General features: G+C 40.8%; 1 protein-coding gene across 3 annotated transcripts in view; it reads left to right on the plus strand.

Moving 5' to 3' along the window:
• The window catches only part of OSBPL10 (oxysterol binding protein like 10), a 275,775-nt gene that overhangs the window by 117,722 nt on the left and 139,848 nt on the right, over window positions 1-18,205 (plus strand). The gene's annotated exons all lie outside the window — the stretch shown is intronic.

Genomic DNA, 18,205 nt, shown 5'->3' on the forward strand with positions numbered 1-18,205 from the left:
GCCAAGGAGTGGGATAGCTGGGTCAAATGGTGGGTCCATTCCAAGTTTTCTAAGGAATCTCCACACTGCTTTCCAGAGTGGCTGCACTAATTTGCAGTCCCACTAGCAATGTATGAGTGTGCCTTTCTCCCCACATCCTTGCCAACACCTGTTGTTGCTTGTATTCTTGATAATCGCCATTCTAATTGGGGTGAGATGGAATCTGAGGGTGGTTTTGATTTGCATTTCTCTTGGTCTTGATTGGATTTGTGTGTGTCTGTGGTCACATGAGGCTGGTGGGGGGGTGAGGGGCTGGCAGCATTGGCTGTGGTGTCCACAAATCATGTTTCTCATCCTCTAGTGGGCTAGCCTAGGTCTGGTCACATGTAACCAGGTAGGGTTTCTAAAGCAGCAAGAGGAGATGCCTTGGTATAGAACTGATGTAGGGTCACTTCTATCACATTCTGCTGGTCAGAGCAAATCATAAGGACAGCCAGATGCCACTGGCAGTGAGAGACTCCACCTCCTAACGGGAAGAACTACAAAGTATTGTGACCATTTTTATGGTCTAGTATATCCTATAAACTAAGCCCCTGAGTAGTGATGAAAGGCTGTACAAAGAGGAGGAAAGCATAGCCAGAGAGGAACTTTGAGACTTCAAGAATTTTGAGTTAGTGTGCCTTAATGCAAAAAAAAAAAAAAAAAAAAAAAAAACAAGAAAAGCCAAAACAAAACAAAAAAAAACCCTTCCTTGACCACTCCTATATGTATGCTGGATGCTCTGTTCACCAGGGTTCATGATAAATTCCCCATGACTGTTGTTCTGAGACAATTTAGTATGAGATTTGATAATTAAACCAATATACCATAATCCATAACAAGTGTGCTGAGTTGAAATATAAATCTAGTGCTGTGAAAGCCCAAAGAAAGGGCCCCTCAATTCCATTTGAGGTTCAGCAAAGATTTTGTTGCAGAGCAGAGCTGGATGGGCCAGGGGAAGAGGCTTGCAGCCAAAGCAAACTCATGAATGAAGGTCTGCCCTGAAAAACTCCTAACAGGTTCATGATCAGGAGAGTGAGCAGCGAGGCCCAAGGTCAGGGACAGACACAGTGGGTATCATAGACATCACTGGAAGTTGTGACTGGGCTGTGCCAATTAAGTGCTTGTGTCACCACTGAAAAAGGTGGAGCCAGACAGGCCCAGGAGTTCTTTCAACTTCATTCGAATCAGCGAAAATGAACCAAAAATTCAACACCATCACTGAATCTGTCCTTGTATTTTCTGGAAGACTCGAGGTTGTGTTTTTCCAGTCCTTCATTTGAGGCAGTTGTTTGGTACATGTGTACCAAACACATAATGAAGGGATAATATTTCTTATTTGGCCTTGGTTCTTTCCAGGATGAGTGGGAGATAACAGAACAGCCCCAGGAAAAGAGCAATTCTACCTTCCTATGCCATACTCAAAACCTGTCCTTTTCCCCAAGAAGCCTGTGAGTAGATGACTGCCTTTGACAGAGGCCAGTTTCTTTTCTTGCCAGTAGAACCCTGATTTGCTCCATGAGTCAATGGTCCTAGGCCCAGGGATGAATGGTACTGTGTCTGAGCCCCTAGTGGCCAGTCTGTTCCCCCTTATCCAGGTGCTTTCTCACTATCCCTTCCTGTAGCTAGGGATGGTCATGAGACCCATTTGAGACCAGTGGGGCAGAAGGGGAAGGTTTTTCTGGTTAAAAGGAGAGCCCTTCAGAAGGAGAAAGTTCCTTGGTCTCCTTTCCCTTCCTTCCTACTCAGGATACACACGTGAGGTTGTTGCATAGAGCTGTGGCAGCCAGCTTTTCTTCATGAGGCATTGTGCCCTTGGGCCAAAGTCAATACACACATGGTGGCTAAGCAGAAGGATGAAAAGAGCCACAAACCAACACTAGGATCATCTAGTTCTGGACTTCCTGTTAAGTGATAGAGTTCTGAAGTTTGGTCCCTGTCTGTCAGTTTTCCATTACTTGTAATTGTGTTGCTAATTGACTTGTGGTTTGTATCATGATCTGGGTGTGTCTTTCCTGCTGTTCCATCTTTACATATGAAATATACTATTGAGCAGTTGGGCAAGCTTTTCGATTACCTTGCATTCTTGGCTTTTGATCAGAAATGCTTTTTCAGGTATTCTTATGTTAATTCTTAAACCTGAACCAATAGGTCACAACAAGGAACAGGCATATCGTAGACAGGCATTGCTCCCATCTATTCTAGGGCAAAAGCGTAAGAAGGTAAGGTTGCCAGCTTCAGCACAGGAATACAATGTTCTTTAATGTGAGCTTCTCCTGTGTTTAACAAAGTAGATTTGAGAATGGTAAGGCATGAGTTTTAAAATGAACTGAAGAAAAAAGCCACTGAGTGGAACTGGAACCAGATAATGGAATTTATGTTCATGTTCCATTGGAGGGGGGAAAAAAATCACAGTTGTTTTTAACCATGACCTTGCACCTGCCATATGTCTACATTTGCACAGACTGTTGGACGCGTGTGAGAGGGGAGGGGGTTGGAAGATGTGAAAACCTTCCAGGAAGAGCAAAGAGCAGAAAAGAAAAAATTGTCTACAGTAAGGGTGGGAACTGCGGCAAAAGCTGAGCCTGAAGGTGACGGGATATGCCACGGCACACAGAAGGCCACCGCACCATGCTTGGGACCAAACAACGAACCTTTGTGGCAAGATTCCCGTGATGTAAACTCCAATGCCAGAGACCAGTGGCTGGGTCCTGTGGAATGGCCTTTCCCAGGATCCCTTGCGCTGTACTTGGGGGTGGGGCCAGGGTGTCAGCCAATGGGAACTGAGCCGTGGCTGCTGGGGCCCCGGTGGCTCCACCCTCTCTACCAACCTCCCAGTGTCTGGCTCCCACCATTCTCCTGCCCAGGAGGTTGTAATAGCTACCGCTGCTGCTCAGCTCTTGCTGCCTCAGTTCTTTCTGACTTTCTGCTGTTCCGTCCACTGCAAAACCTCTTTTCCATTATCACAGCTCCCCTTTGAGAGACAGAATCCTGACTGGACATAATCTGATTGTCTCAAGATGTACTTAGCCTCTCGCGGAGTATCAAGAGATTATTTTGACCACTCATTTGGATGACAGTTGACAGGAATATTTAATGGGGTGGTGCTACTGAGTGAATAAGGAATGGACAATTCCAAGGTGGAAAAAGTACATGTGGAATATTACCAGAGAGTGAGAAGTAAGAAAATTGAAGATGACTTGTGAGCGGAGACTGCAATAGGGGGAATCAGCCGGTGGATATGTGATGTAATGAGAAAAGGAAGAAGTGAGGTACTGAGTCAGGGGTGAAGAGCCTTTTAATAGATCAGTGGAAATCTGGGGTGTGATTCTTCTGAGCAAAGGTGAAAGTCGAAGACGGGTGAGAAAACCTCTTTGAGAAGGGTACATCCAAGGAACTGTAGGCTGGACTCCAGGTTGACCCACGGTTGGAGGTTGGAGGAAGTTGATGAGCTAAAGGCATGCATACTCAAGTGTAGGAGGAGAATTTAGGCAGTTCATCATCCTAGCAGCTCTGAAATGTTGGTAGTGCTCAGTGGCATGAAAAGTTGCAGAGAAGTAAAAGAAGGGTGATTGGGAAATTTGCTGGAAGGAAGGTCAAGAGGGTGTTTATATTTGGCCACTGGCGCTAGATTAATTGTTCCAAATAGGATTTTTTAAAATAACCATTTCTTCATTGTTCAAGTTTTCCCTCTGCAAAGTACATGCCTTATCTTCTCAGTGCCTTGACCACAGCTGTGTGGGATCCCTTTTGAATCCAACTGAGTAAATGCACAGGTGAACCGTGAAAATGATACATGGTAGCAATACATGAACTGAAAAGAGCTGTGAGTGACAGATCTTTCGACAAGAATCGGTTTGCCCATCCCTCCCTCTTTCTGGAGCATGCCGAGTAGTAGAGAATTTCAGATCTGGACTTGAGAGCAATTGCTTTTGCTGTTTTTCTCCTTGTAATGTGTGCTGAGACTTGTACTTTTTGTAGCTCCTCTGGATGAAGTCAGAGAACTGCTTTCTACTGAATTCTCTGTGTGAATAACAGCCAATCCTATAAGGCAATTCCAGAATAATATAACTCATTAGTTTAACTTTTTCTTATTATAAAAGTAATGGCATATAAGACACATGGAACATGGAGGGAAGATGATCATGGTCTTGCCTTTCTAAGATCATTGTTTACATGTTAACAATTTGGAATAATTTGTGCAAAGATTTGCTTTTATACTTGTGTTGGCAGACTTCCTATTTTAGTAATTTGAATGGTTGTGTAGAATGCCTCTTTTATCCAGCAGTAGTCCTGGGTATGTAGTTCTGCCCACATTAAGGAGAAATAAGACTAGTCTTACAAAAAAATACTTTGCGTTCCACATACTTTGTGGAACAAAAAGAAGCTCTTTCAGGATGAAAAGGGACAGATGGACCATGTTAAAATCGTCCATGGATGGACATTGTTTTGAATTAAATTGAGATCTGTGTAACATAAAATTAACCATTTAAAGTGGACATTTTAGCTGCTTAGCACATCACAATGTGTGTAACTACTGTTTGTATCTAATTCTAAAACTTTCATCACCTCTGAATCTTGTACCCCTTTAGTAGTTACTTGGCATTTCTCCATTCCCTGAGCCTCTGGCAACCACCAATCTGCTTCTGCAGATTTTAATCTATGAATTAACAGACTATTTCATAGAAATAGAATCCAATGATATGCAACTTTTTGTATCTGATTTCTTATATTCAGCATAATGTTTTTGAGGTTCAACCATATTATTTGGTATGTATCAATTCCTTTTATATTCTGTATCATTCCTTCTATGACTGAATAATATTCCACTTGTATGGATGTATCACATTTTGTCAATCCACTCATTCATTGGTGGACATTTGAGGTGTTTCTACTGTGAACACTTGTTTGAGTCTATTTTAAAGACACTAATGTTGTTCATCATCCCTGCTTCATGACATACACAGGCAGAGGCAGATCACTTAGATCATGGCAACTCAAGGTTGGAAACCCACAGTTTTTTGTGAAGCACTTCTGTGCATTGCATTAATTTTGGTTGTAATTCCATAGATAATACATGGAGTCTCATTGGCCCAAGAGAGGGAGATTGGTGCTTTGTCATGCAAATCCTAGTTTTGGCACTTCCACTTATAGTGCAGGATATAAGATAGAATCTCTACTATCTTAAAATTGCTCACAGGGGAACAAGTTTTATACTACTGTGTCTCAGAAGATCTTTGTTTTGTTTCATAGTCCCAGATCCCAGTGTCCCTGTTCCTTGCCTCATCAGTACCTGCTGCTCAGAGAGGATCTGCACTCATTGGCTGCTGCTTTGGCTCAGAACTAAAGACCCAGGGTCACCAGTGACTATGAAACTGTTCCATGTGACTCACCTGGGACCTGCATGTGTCTTGGAGATACCTCTGTCATGAACTTTTTACTGTTAGGCTCTGTTTCTATTTATGGTGTCTTGTCTGTTCCTCAAGCTGGTCCTTGATAGACTTGAGGTAGAAATGGAATTTGATGTTAGGTAAACTGGAACTTTAGAGAGAGTGCATCTGGGTGAGAAAGGGGGATGAGCAACTATCAGTTGACGGAGTAAAGCAAGCACACTGGTTTGGCAGTGTCTGCACCTGTGGAATGGTGAGGACCTGTTGTTATAGTTGGGTCCTCCAGAAAGCAAAGCCCAAGAGAGGAAGACTTGGGTACAGAATGTGATCCCAGGCAAGCAGAGGCCGGGAAGAATGAAGAATGAAAAGACGAAGGCAACACAGAAGGTGTGGTGTTATGCGGTTGTTGCTCTGAGTCCCACTGCTGACCACACAGCATGTGGTTCCTTGTCTTGTGTACAGATAAGGGTGCTTATCCATTGACTCTCATCTTCCATCAATCCATGGTCACCCCATGGGGTGCTGACTATCTTGTACTTATGCCTGGCTGAGAAGTTACTGTGGACTTTCCAGACTGGAACCATAGCATAATCCTTGATGACAAAGCAGGAGGTAGACCACGTAGGTGCTCTGTGTATCGTAGTTGCTTCAATGGTCTCTGGGGTTCAGATGTGGATGGCGAGTGTAGAAGATGGTATTTCCAGCTCATATTTCCCTGTTCCTTCATCTCCGTTTTGGGGGTCACTTGAGTCCTCCTTATCCTTGAATTTCAGGAATAGTTTTCCAGCTAGCTCTGTGTGAAAGGCATGCATTTATCCCAGATCCCCCTTCCCCCCCCCCTCCGATTTCTTTTGAGGGAATTGGGCCAGTTGATCCATTAGACTTAAAACCACTAAGTCTGTTAAAGTAGTAGGAATCCAATTAGATTTTAACACAAGACCAAACTCTTTTTAAAAATGAATAATTTGAACTTTGCAACAGGTGGCAGAGTCTCTGGGGACAGGAAGAAATGAAGAAAAATCTTTCATGTACCATCATGCAGGGAGCAATAAGAGTTCAATTTTCTCCTTCATGTGCTCCAGAGTCTGTTATGACAGTGACATAGTAGCTCAGAAGCACTTTGTGAGGTAGTATGAACTATTGTGTTAATGTAAGGCCCAGCAACTTTTGTCTGCATTTCATTTGAAAGCCAGCTGTCTTCCTCCCTGTCCCTGGGGTATTACAGGTTGACCCTCTCCAATACAAAATCCCAAATGTTCCAAAATCCAAACTTTGAGTGCCAACATGCCACAAGTGGAAGATTCCACAGCTGACCCACATGATGGGCCATAGTTGCAATGAAGGTGAACTGAAAATATTGAGTAAAATTATCTTCAGGCTGTGTATAAGATTTATAGGAAACAAATGAATTTGTATCTAGGCTTGAATCCCATCTCCAAGATATCTCATTGTGTATATACATATATTCCAAAACCTGGGGTGGTGGGGAAGAAATCGGACTTCTGAAATACTTTGTCCCAAGCATTTTAGATGAGGAGGACTTTGTGATACAGAGCTGACCTGCCTGGGTATTAACACCTGTGAGCCAAAGCCATTGGGAGCTCTTTGCTGAGCCAGTCTTTGCACTGATAGAATTATAGGAACCACTTTCTTAGATCGCATGCATTGGAGAACATGCATAGGATTCCATGGTTCAGTGATTCTTGGGCTAAGATACCCTAGAAATCCTCTAAGCTATTGCAATTTGGGGACATGGTCCCAGAGTTGAAAACATTCAGCTAAATCATAAATCGTGATGTGTACAAACCTTAAGCATATGTGACATTTTAACTAATAATCCTCCCTCACCAGTCTTCAGATGAAGTCCTAAGGCTCTTTCATCAAGCACAGGCTTAGTGCTAGAGTTTCTGCATCATCTCTCTGGTCTCAAGCATATCTGTAATGCATCATCTGTAATTTCCTGTTTCAGTCTCTTTTAAATTAGAGGACAAACTGATTATAGGATCTTCCTAGATTTTTCATAAAGAGTTTACTTCTTATAATGGTCATGCCCACACCCAATTCAACAGCAGTTTTTAGCAACTGATGCTTCTACTGATGCTTTTCCAAATCACAACTTAGTTTTATGAAGTTATTTTTCAGACTTGTATTTAGTTTGTTTGAAACGTGTAGTTGGGGAGTAAACACAGTTGGCTCTTTGTGGTTACCCAGCTCAGCTGGTGCAGGCAGAGGTATGCAGGCATAACTAGAGAGGCCATAAGCCATGGGCAGGCAGCACCTGTGTGGGAAGGTCTGGAGGCCGAAGGGAAGCAATGGAATTGGGAGAAGTTCAATTGGTTGGTTAAACTAAGGCGTTGAGAGCATCTCTGACAGGTCTCCTAATTCTGTTGCAAGGCACCTGACATTGGGCAATGAAAACACCTTCACACAGAAGATGATCAAACCTCTTCTGGGTGACTTTTGATGGCCCCATCCATACCCTTTCTGCAGGACAATTATCAACATCCACATTGAGTCCTACAGGCCATCCGTCGTTGCTGGATATTCATATGATGTGCCAGGACTTCTGATTTCATTGATTGGAATGATAAGGGCTTAGTCCTTATACCATATCCTGTTCTGTGTATTTCCTGTCTTAAATTTCTGGGGAAATGGATCAGGTTCTTTAGAATAAGAAATTAGTAGAAAGCAAAATAAGTATGTAATGAATCTTGTTAGCTCTGTATACTCATCTAGTTCTGTGTCTGGATGTAGGATTCTTAAAAATCCATGACACAAGTCTAAAGTCCTTTGTGTCTTTAAATTAAGCCTAGCTCAGTGTTAGCATAAGCCTGTCAACTTACTGTTTATTCCTGCATTGGTGAGAAGTTCCTTAGGGTGAATTAGGGGTTCACTGTAGATACTTGGTACACCTGTGTATATGTTATAAACATAAAAAGTGAAGCAGCAAAGTAGATGAGAAATAGCAAGAGCTTCCCAGGTCCTGGTCAATACAGTGTTTTAAGGAAAATTACCTCACTAATGCATAGGCTTGGAAGGTTTCTGTGACCTCCTATGGTTCTGCTCACCGCCAGGCACCATCTACCTAGACTACCTGAGTCATTAGCAAATCTCTCATCTCCCTTTTACCTGCATCAGCAACACAAAGCTTGGAATAGTAATTACTGGAATTCATTCACAGATTCTGTAGGATTCTGAAGCTTGGGCATGTTGACGGTCACATGATTTGATGTGCTATATGTATTTTTTTCTATTTAGCATGAGACATTTTGAAACACAAGTCAGTGCCTTTTTGAGTGCCATACTTTGGCGCCTGAACATTTGGGAAGGAGATAATGATCTCTAAGTAGATAGGAATGCTTCTGTCAGAGATTAGTTATTGATTTTAAGAAAACCAAATTTGCTTCTTAAAATGATCTGTCTTAGGATCATATTGGACTTCTCATTCCCGTGGCTGGTTTGACTCGCTGGTGGGAGACAAATTTAACCAGAAAATTAGGAGCTTCTTTTCCCATGTTGTAGGGTGATCCTCTATGGAACTCCTGGGCATGCGTATGCATTTTGTTCTGTGATTCATTTCTGGCATAAAGTGTCTCCTGGATCGATTATATGAAGACGTGAAAAGAAATAGAGAATGGAATAAATCATGAAATGCCCATCGTCAGAGCAGTAGTAATATAATTTTATAATAAAAATTACCCAGTAGAGATGATACATGCCATGTAGACATATGTAAATTGGATACATATAACAATTTAATACCTGAATATGACCCGGAGGAGAAAGCTTCCTGGAACCCATTGTTCGGATGGTTTGTCATTGAGTGTCTGTGAAAACCCTCAGGGATCTCGCCTATTCTGGGTTATGTGGCATTTGTCTGTAACTTTCTAATGCAGGAACTGGAACTGCAGGTTGGGGTTGTAGGTTTGTGGGAGTGCTCGTGCTTAGCAGGCAAGAGGCCCTGGACTTGATCCCCAGCACACTTGTTCTGCATCCCCATAACTGGTTTCTCCCATCCATTATCTTTTTGACCTTGACTCCTACTCTATGCCTAGAGCACTTCCACTCTGTCCATCTGGCTCAAACATACCTGGTGGACTCATACCCCCACCCCCCTGCCCCAGGGCCTTTGTATGTGTTGAGCTTCTGCCTAGAATGCTCCTCCCTGTGGATAATGTGGCTAATTCCTTTACCTCATCATTTTTGGTGAGGGGGAGTCCCCTTTTTCTCACCAGAAAACCATTTCCATGAGGCAAGGATATTCCTCTGTTTTGCCTATTGTTGTATTTCTATTATCTCAGTACCTGGCACGTGGTCAATGTGCATTAAATATTCTGTGAACTCTGAATATTGTGTGTTAGTTGATGTTGTACCAGGTGGTTTTGGGGGCATTTCATGTTTATTTCATGTATAATTATGGTGTTGTGCCTTTTTCCAGACTCTTCTGCCCTCTCGAAAGAGGAGGTACCAATGACTCAGTCTTGATATTTTAAAATTTAAGTCTCTAGGGAAGGGCTGGTAGTTAAGATTGATGCAGGGCCCATTCGTTTCTAAGGATTTATTGTGTTCGTAGAATTTGTAAGGTGAGGGCCTGTATCGGGTTCCGTGGAGTACGCATGGCTGGGTACAGACAGTCCCTGGCTGAGGGGAGGTCATCCTCTAGGGCAGGCCATAACACATGGAGACAGGACTGGGGATGAAACACATCAAGTGCTGTCATCTTTGACACCTGTAGATAATGCTGTGCATCCAACATCACTCCTGTGATTATGAGCGATTACAAACCATTAAAGAAAAAGTGTTAACTCCATGTGTCTTATTCCTAATGAGCTTATTGTTTAAGTACCTGAGAATTAGTATGCTCTATGGGACTTTGATATTAAAAGTAACTTTTCCCAGAAGGCTAATTAAGCTATCAGTCACCGTGTTCTGTGAAGAGCTGTGGTAACCTTTTTGGGCCTTAGTTGAAGAACTGAGTGACTTGCCTGTAGTGAGGCAGTGCACACCCATGACCTAATGGCCTCCCAAAGGCCCTGCCTCCACCCTGGGGTTAGGATTTAAATGTATGAATTGAGGGCTGGGGATGAAGCTTGGAGATAGAGCGCTTGTCCTGGATTTGATCACTGCTCTGCATTGCAAAAGGAAAAAGTATATAGATTGCATGTGTATGTATACATATATAAAATACATACATGTATATGATAGCAATAGTCCTGTAGATCAGAGCATGCATACATGTGTGTATTTCTCCTGTGGCTTTAATATCTGTATCTGATGGAGTGAGACCTTCCCTTTTCTTCTCCTTTTTAAAAATAACTTGGTCTGTCATAACCTTTATTCTTTCATGTATATTTTATAAAAATTTGAATTGCTAAAGAAAATCTCACTAGAATTTTTATTAGGATAAGTATGAATACTTTGGTGGCAAATTGACATTTTTATAACATTAAGTTGTTTTCATGTACCGTGTATATATATATTTCTATTTTCCTAAATTTTTTTTTTTTGGTACCGGGGATTGAACCCAGGGACACTTAACGACTGAGCCACATCCCTGACCCCTTTTGTGTTTTATTTAGAGACAGCCTTGCTGAGTTACTTCGGGCCTCACTCAGCTAATGAGGCTGGCTTTGAACTCGCTCTCCTCCTACCTCAACCTCCCGAGCTGTTGGGATTACACGCGTGTGCCACTGCACCTGGCTGTTTTTCTAATTCTTGATTTCTTTTCATAATTGTTTTCCTCCCTCCAGTTTTCATGTATACCTTAATGTCTGTACATCATGGTTTTTAATGCTATTATGAAGGATATCTTTGTTATAATTTGGTTATTGCTGATACAGAGGAATGCATTAGCTCTTCTAAACTCATCATATATCTGGCAACATTGCTGGGCTCATTAGTTTTCTTCTAGTAAAACAATTACATCTACAGTCAATGCCGCTTTGTTTCTTGGCTTCCCTTCCTCCTTTATTCTTGTTCATTTCATTGGCTAGTACCAACAAAAAACAATGACAGTGGAAATCCTCATCTTGTTCCTAAGACTAAAAGGAATAAAACTAAGATTTTTATAAGAAGTGTTGTTGCTCTAGGTTTTTGATGTCTAACCTAATTAAGTCAAGGAAGCACCTTTCTGTTCTTTTCACAGTTTTTGCCATTATAATGTCAACCCAGCATTAAAAAGTCTCAGTATCATGTTACTTATAAACAACATCCACAAAGTAGAATTGCTTCCTTTGGGGATCAGCAATTCCAAGAGAATATGCCCAGCAAGTACACTATTGCCTTGCTTCCGAAGCAGTGTTATGTGTATATTCTAAGGATACGTGACTGGATTGAATTTTTGGGTACGAAGCAAGGTGAACATGTCTAACGCATATCAACTTGCCTCCTTGATATCAGTTACTTCACATCCTTGTAGGTCTTTATTTAGTTGGAAAGGACCAACTGGAGGGGCTGAATTGCCAGTGGGGCTGTTTCAAGTCTTGCATGAAACTTGTAATTTGGAATCTACCTTTGTATGATTTGCTTACATTTGGAGGCTAATAGTCTTTAGAGCTATTAAAAGACTACTGTAGAATCTGAAGGTGAATATCTGAGTTTATTTTAGCTCTAAAATTTTATTTTTTGGGGGTACTGGGGATTGAACCCAGGGGCACTTAACCTCTGAGCTGCATCCCCAGCCCTTTTTATATTTTATTTAGAGACAGAGTCTCACTGAGTTGCTCAGGGTCTCACTAAGTTGCTGAGGTTGACTTTGAACTTGCAATCCTCCTACCTCAGCCTCCCGAGCCACTGGGATTTATAGGTGTGTGCCACTGCGTCTGGATAGCTCTAAAATTTTATGGTTCTACAGCAGGCAAAATGGAGTTGACTTGGTCAGTGGTCAGCATGAGGATGAAGACTTGGATGCTTTCAGAATAAAGCATCTAAAAGGAGCCTTGGTCTGGGAATTGCACGGGACTTGCCTATGGTTTTGAGGGGAGGTGCAAAGCTCAGAGTGGAAGGTGGTGAAATCACACCTGACTGCTTCAGGTGGAACTAGGGAGAAGAGGTGGTGTCTGATAAGGAGGTCCAGTGCATAAGACCAGTGTTCTCAGAGCAGGTGGGACCATGGAGCTGACCTGAAAAAAGGCTAGAGATTCTAGAGTGGTTGGATTAGCTTTAGAGAAGAGTCTGAGAATTTACAGAGAAGGTAGGTGGGAGTAGGACCTGAAAATGACAGCAAAGAGGCAAGCTGAAAATGTTTCTTTTCCCTCTATTTGTAGGATAGGGAAATACATGCGTTTGCTTGCAAAGACTTTTTTCAAAGATTTGGCATTTGCATGTGTAATCACAGATTTGTTTAGAGGCAGTCTAGAGCCTGTCTGGGAATGCTATTTTTCCTTTCACACATTTGCACTCCTGTGTCCTTTAAGACGGTATTGGTCCAAAGCTAGTGAAAAATATTTAAGATATGTTAAAGATTTGCATATGACAATGGAAGAAATCACCTAGGCTTGGTAACTCGAAGTTGAAACTATTTCTAGAAGAAGATAGAAATTTGAAAAGGAGAGCTAAAACGACTTTGAAAAGTTAATCATGGAAATGAACTTGGAAAATGTCCTGAAACAATCTTATTTGTACTTAAAGTCTGTTTTAAGCTTGAGATAACAGAAAATTAAAAAACAAAAGCAAAAAGCAGGGCAGCAAGAAGGTCGATGTGAAGCTCTTAAGTAGAATATTGGAATGGATTCATTTAAAAACCAGTCCACATTTTATTTAGATGTTGACTACCAGGAAAATGAAATTCTTAATGTAAAGTCTCCCAGTGTTCTATTTTAAAAGCTGTTATACCTTTCCATATTGTTTTTGAGGCATGTTCACCTTTGGAAGAAAAGAAAGAAATCACAATTTTATTCTTAGCCTTCACATATTTAGAAATGGCACATTAATTTTTTTTGTTTAGAGGAAAAGAATATAATGAAATGGTTTTAGTTGGTTAAATTTGTTCTTCAAAATACATAGCCAGACTGGGTTCCCCCCTCCTTGCTTCTTTTGGGCTGTTTTCTTCTGAAATGCCACATCTTTTTTTCTCCTCCCTTGCTGTGAAAGAATTCAAGGAAATGAGGAAAATGCACTCCAAATTAAATGTCATTTGAATATGGTTAAAAATTAGTTGTCTGAGAAGTTTTTGCCATCAGAAGAGTTTTCTGCAGAAGAATGGTTACCACAGATGTATATTTAAGAAATTAAAACTCCCTGACTCCCTTTTAGCCTTTTGATTCTAATTCAGCAATTGCAACTCTTGATATGTTTTAAGAGGTTCTTGGGATCGGCTGATAAATCTTTTCTATTTGGGACTTGGTATGTTATCCAAGTATTGGGAAATTAACTTATTTAAATTGATCTTTTACTTTTGATTGTAGCAATCTATAGGCACTTTACTTTCTATAATATGCTTCTGAAAATGAGATCATATTTTAAATTTCTCTTTTCTCTGAAGCAAGTGGACTTTTAGTAATTGGAGTGATTCTTTATAACTTAGGGAGGTCTCATGGCAGTGTTGGCTCTTAGGACCTCATATGTGACTTGTACAATACTTAACCATTCGCCTGTAGCAGTGCTTGAAAGCCTCATTTTCAGTATTTGATGATATTTATTGTATGCTGTTATGTGTATTTTTCTCATTCATTCTCCAGCGACTTGATGAGGTAGGGGATGTTGAATTTTTTGCACGATTTTTTTTGTGCTAAGCAACTTAACATTTTAAAAATCAATAAGACCTTTATTGATCAAGTTTTAAGTATATTCCTTTACTGGGCCACTCAGCTTGCAGAAAGTAGAGCTTGGATTTGAACGTAGGCAGCTGACCTGAGAAAGTGTGCTCTTTAGATGGTCCAGTGTGTCTCGCTCTGTGCCTTCTTAGATGACACTTCTGTCTTTCAGGCTTGTTGCCTGATGACTGTGATTAGACATAATCTTCCTAGTGATTCCTGTGCCTTTTTTTTTTTTTTTTTTTGCCAGTTTTGGCCAGTAGATAAGAGTGTGCATTCTTTGCAACTTGGAAAAATGGAGAGTGCAGGGCAAATGCGAGTTCTATGTGACTCTGTAGGATGCTGGGACAGGCCCAGTGCCAGCTTGGTCCTACCTACTCCCACCTTTGTCACTGTCACCTCTTTGTCAGGCAGGTAATTACCCAGGTGAGGAGACACAGGAGTGGCCAGACGAGAGTCTGATTGCAGCACCAAGGGGCAGCCCTCCTGGGTAGGGGATGAAGAAACTGTTAATCTTGACTCAGAATTTTCTGCAGATGGCACACTTGGCTTTTCACATTGCCCCCACCAAAGTAAATATTTGGAACTAAACGCTGCCATGTTGTTCCTTAGACTCTGTTAATATTTTATTTTCAATTAGTAGCAAGAATAAGATTTCATGACATCCAAGAACAATGTTAAAACAAAGCCTGGAGGTTTTAGACGGACCGTGTGCTGAAAAGACAGCCTGCTCATTTGTAGAAGTTGCAATTTGCTACCTTGTCTCATTTTTCCTCCTGATTACCTGTGGGATTTACCAAGAGCAAGACTTTTTTGCTCACATTTACCCTGAGAGGAGGCACGGGTGTGAATTAAACCATGAGACTCCCACAGTTAATGGAAAATTAAAGGTTTTTTGACTCAAATGTACTGCTTGTGAATTCAAATGACAGCCATTAAGTAATGATCATGGGGTTAGACAGTCACAGTGGAATGATTTAGGTGAATGTCTTGATTTATTGCCATTCATGGTAATATTGCTATAGGCAAAGGTGTCTATGACCATAGCTGTCTTCCTCTGATTTTTGAGGGGTCTTATTTCTACTCAGAATTTAGGGGTGTGTGTGTGTGTGTGTGTGTGTGTGAGAGAGAGAGAGAGAGAGAGAGAGAGAGACATGTGACAGATTTTTCCTGCAGTCTTGTATCTAATTGCTGACCATGTAAGTATTAAATTATATTTTGGGCTTCATCACCACTTTGATCCTATAGAAAATAAGGTCAGTGGCTGCTACAATTTTTTGTGCTAAGCAACTTAACATTTTAAAAATCAATAAGACCTTTATTGATCAAGTTTTAAGTGATGTAAACAAACTAACTTTGGGTGGGCAGCTCCTGCACGTCAGGTTCTGTGTTAAGCATTTTATGGGCATGATCTAATTTAATCTTCATGATGGCTTTTAAGGGTCAATATTATTATTCCTCTTTTTAAAGATTAGGAAATTGATGCTTAATGAGAAAGCTGAAAACTCACCCGAGGTCACGTGGCTAGAACCCAGTAGAGATGGGGAAATGGAACTTGTCTGTCTGGCTTCAAAGCCCAGTGCAAAATCTGCCTTTTGTTGGATAGAAATAAGCCTTTCAAACAATCAAAATGTATTTCAGTGGACTCTTAATACTTAGGCAAATTTACTGTTATTAAAGGATTAGGGAAATAGCCTCTTTACTCCTTTGCACTCTGAAAAGATTGAGGCTGAGTGTAGAGGGCTGTTGTAGCTCATTGTGATTGAGATAGATACAATTCTTGGACCACACATTTCTCCAATTACCTATCCATGCACTTATTTAAAAAGCTGCACACAGGTTCCCTTCTTTATCTGTAGTCCTGTTATGTGCAAACCAAATCCAGAGAAACTTCACAAACTGTTGTGGCTTTTCAGAGTATTTCAGAATTCAGACTTCTGCTTGGGTTTCCAATGTACTCCCCTCTCTGTGATTTATAAAATGATGAACTATTAACATTTAACAGTTTTTAGAACTGTGCCATTGCCAGAGACCTGAGACCAAGACTCTTTGAGTAACCAGTCGGTCTGGTTTGCTGCTGCTTTGTATTCTTCTGTCTCATTTTTTATTGTCTCAAGTCCTATGCAGGCTTTGCTCCTCACCCCAAGAATGTCTTCCTGAGCTGAGATCAGTGACTTTCTTCCCCACTTCATTGACATTTTTTGCCCAATTAACATCTTATTACTACCTTGCATTTTCAGTGTGTGTGACTGTGTATCTTATATCACTAAATTATATTATAAGTATCTATGGGGAAAACAGTCTCATGCATCTTGTTTTTCTCTAACATTTCACAGTAGGCATTCTGCAAGGCACATAGGAGATCATAAATAGAACACCTGGCATGATTTTAACATACAATTATCTGCCTTTTCTCAAGCTTAATGAAGCATAGGAACGATTAGAATGTAAATTTTTTTGAATTTTAATGAAAATTTTAATTTTAATGAAAATATAAAAAGCTATACAATGAAGAATCTCTCCCCCAACCTCTCATCCCTGCTTCTCTACAAATAAGCAGTCACTTTATTAGTTTTATGTGTATCCTTCCAGAGTATTTGTTTCAAACAAATGTTTTAAAATAATAGTGAAAATAGTTACTTTCTACATTTTGAAGCAGAGCTTTGCAAACTAGGATATGGCACCTTACTTTTTACATTTAGTTGTATAGCTTGGAGATTTTTAAATATCAGTTGATAGAGAACTTCAAGTATTCTCTTACAGCTTGGCAGTATTCTCTTATGTAGGTATAATAATTTACTTAACTTGTCCCACGCTGATGAATATTTAGGTTACCATTCTTTGTCATTAAATGTACTGTTGTAGTGACTATTGCGGACATGTGGCACTTCACCCAGGTATAGTCTATAGGGAGGATACAGCCTCAGACAAGTACAGTTACAGCTGTGATGGGTCTGCCAGATTGTCCCTGTCAGGGGTATGTCACTTTTTGCTTTCACAAACTCATTTCTCTGTAGTCCTGTTGATGGATTGTGTACTGAGGTTTTTGAATTTTTACCAATCTCATGGGGGAAAGATAATGTCTAGGTGAATTCAGTGGTGCACGTCTGTAATCCTAGCTACTTGGGAGGCTGAAGCAGGAAGATCACAAGTTTGAGGCCAGCCTCAGCAACTTGGTGAGACCTGTCTCAAAAAATAAAAAGGGCTAGAGATGTAGCTCAGTGGTAGAGTATTTCAGGGTTCAATCTGCAGAATCACAAAAAAAGAAAGAAAAAAAGATGGTGTGTAAATGTGATTTACATTTATCCTCTGAATACAGTCGAACATATTTTTTTGTATGGTTTAAGCAGCCCTTATATCTTTTGTGAACTGTTTTGTTCACACTTAATGAAGATTTGCAGGTCTGTGTTTTTTTTTTCTAGTTGATCACTTGGCTTTATTGGTGGTAGTCGTAGTTTGTTTCCTTGCAGAAGTTTCAAGTTTTAGATAATCAAACTTACCTTTTTTCTGGCCTTTGGGTTTCAAAGTTTTAAATCTTCTTTACTCCATGGTTACACATTTTCTTGTGCTTTTGCTCCTCTTAATCTTTGACCTTCTTGGGTTCTGTGCTTGGCAGTCCAGTTGTTGAAAAATTTTTAAGTTGAGATGCCATCTTTATCATTGACCAAATTGGAATTTGGATAACATATTATAGACTGAAATGTAAGCCCTAGTGTTTTAGCTAGTTTTTTCATTGCTACGACTAAAAGATCTGATGAGAGCAGTTGTAAAGGAGGAAAAGTTGATTTGGGGGCTCATGGTTTCGGGGGTGTCTGTCCCTAGACAGCTGGCTTCATTCTTCAGGACTCGAGGTGAGGCAGAACATCATGGTGAATGAGTGTGGTGAAGGACGGTGGCTCACGTGATGATCCGGAAGCAGGGAGAGATCTCTGCTTGCCAGATACAAGTATATGCCCCAAAGTCACACCCCCAATAACCATGTCCTCCAGCCACACCCTACCCACTTTTAGTTACCACTCAGATCGCCACTCAGGAGATTCATTC

The sequence above is a fragment of the Sciurus vulgaris genome (genome assembly GCF_902686455.1).
Source record: "Sciurus vulgaris genome assembly, chromosome: 16".
NCBI classification, from domain to species: Eukaryota; Metazoa; Chordata; class Mammalia; order Rodentia; family Sciuridae; genus Sciurus; species Sciurus vulgaris.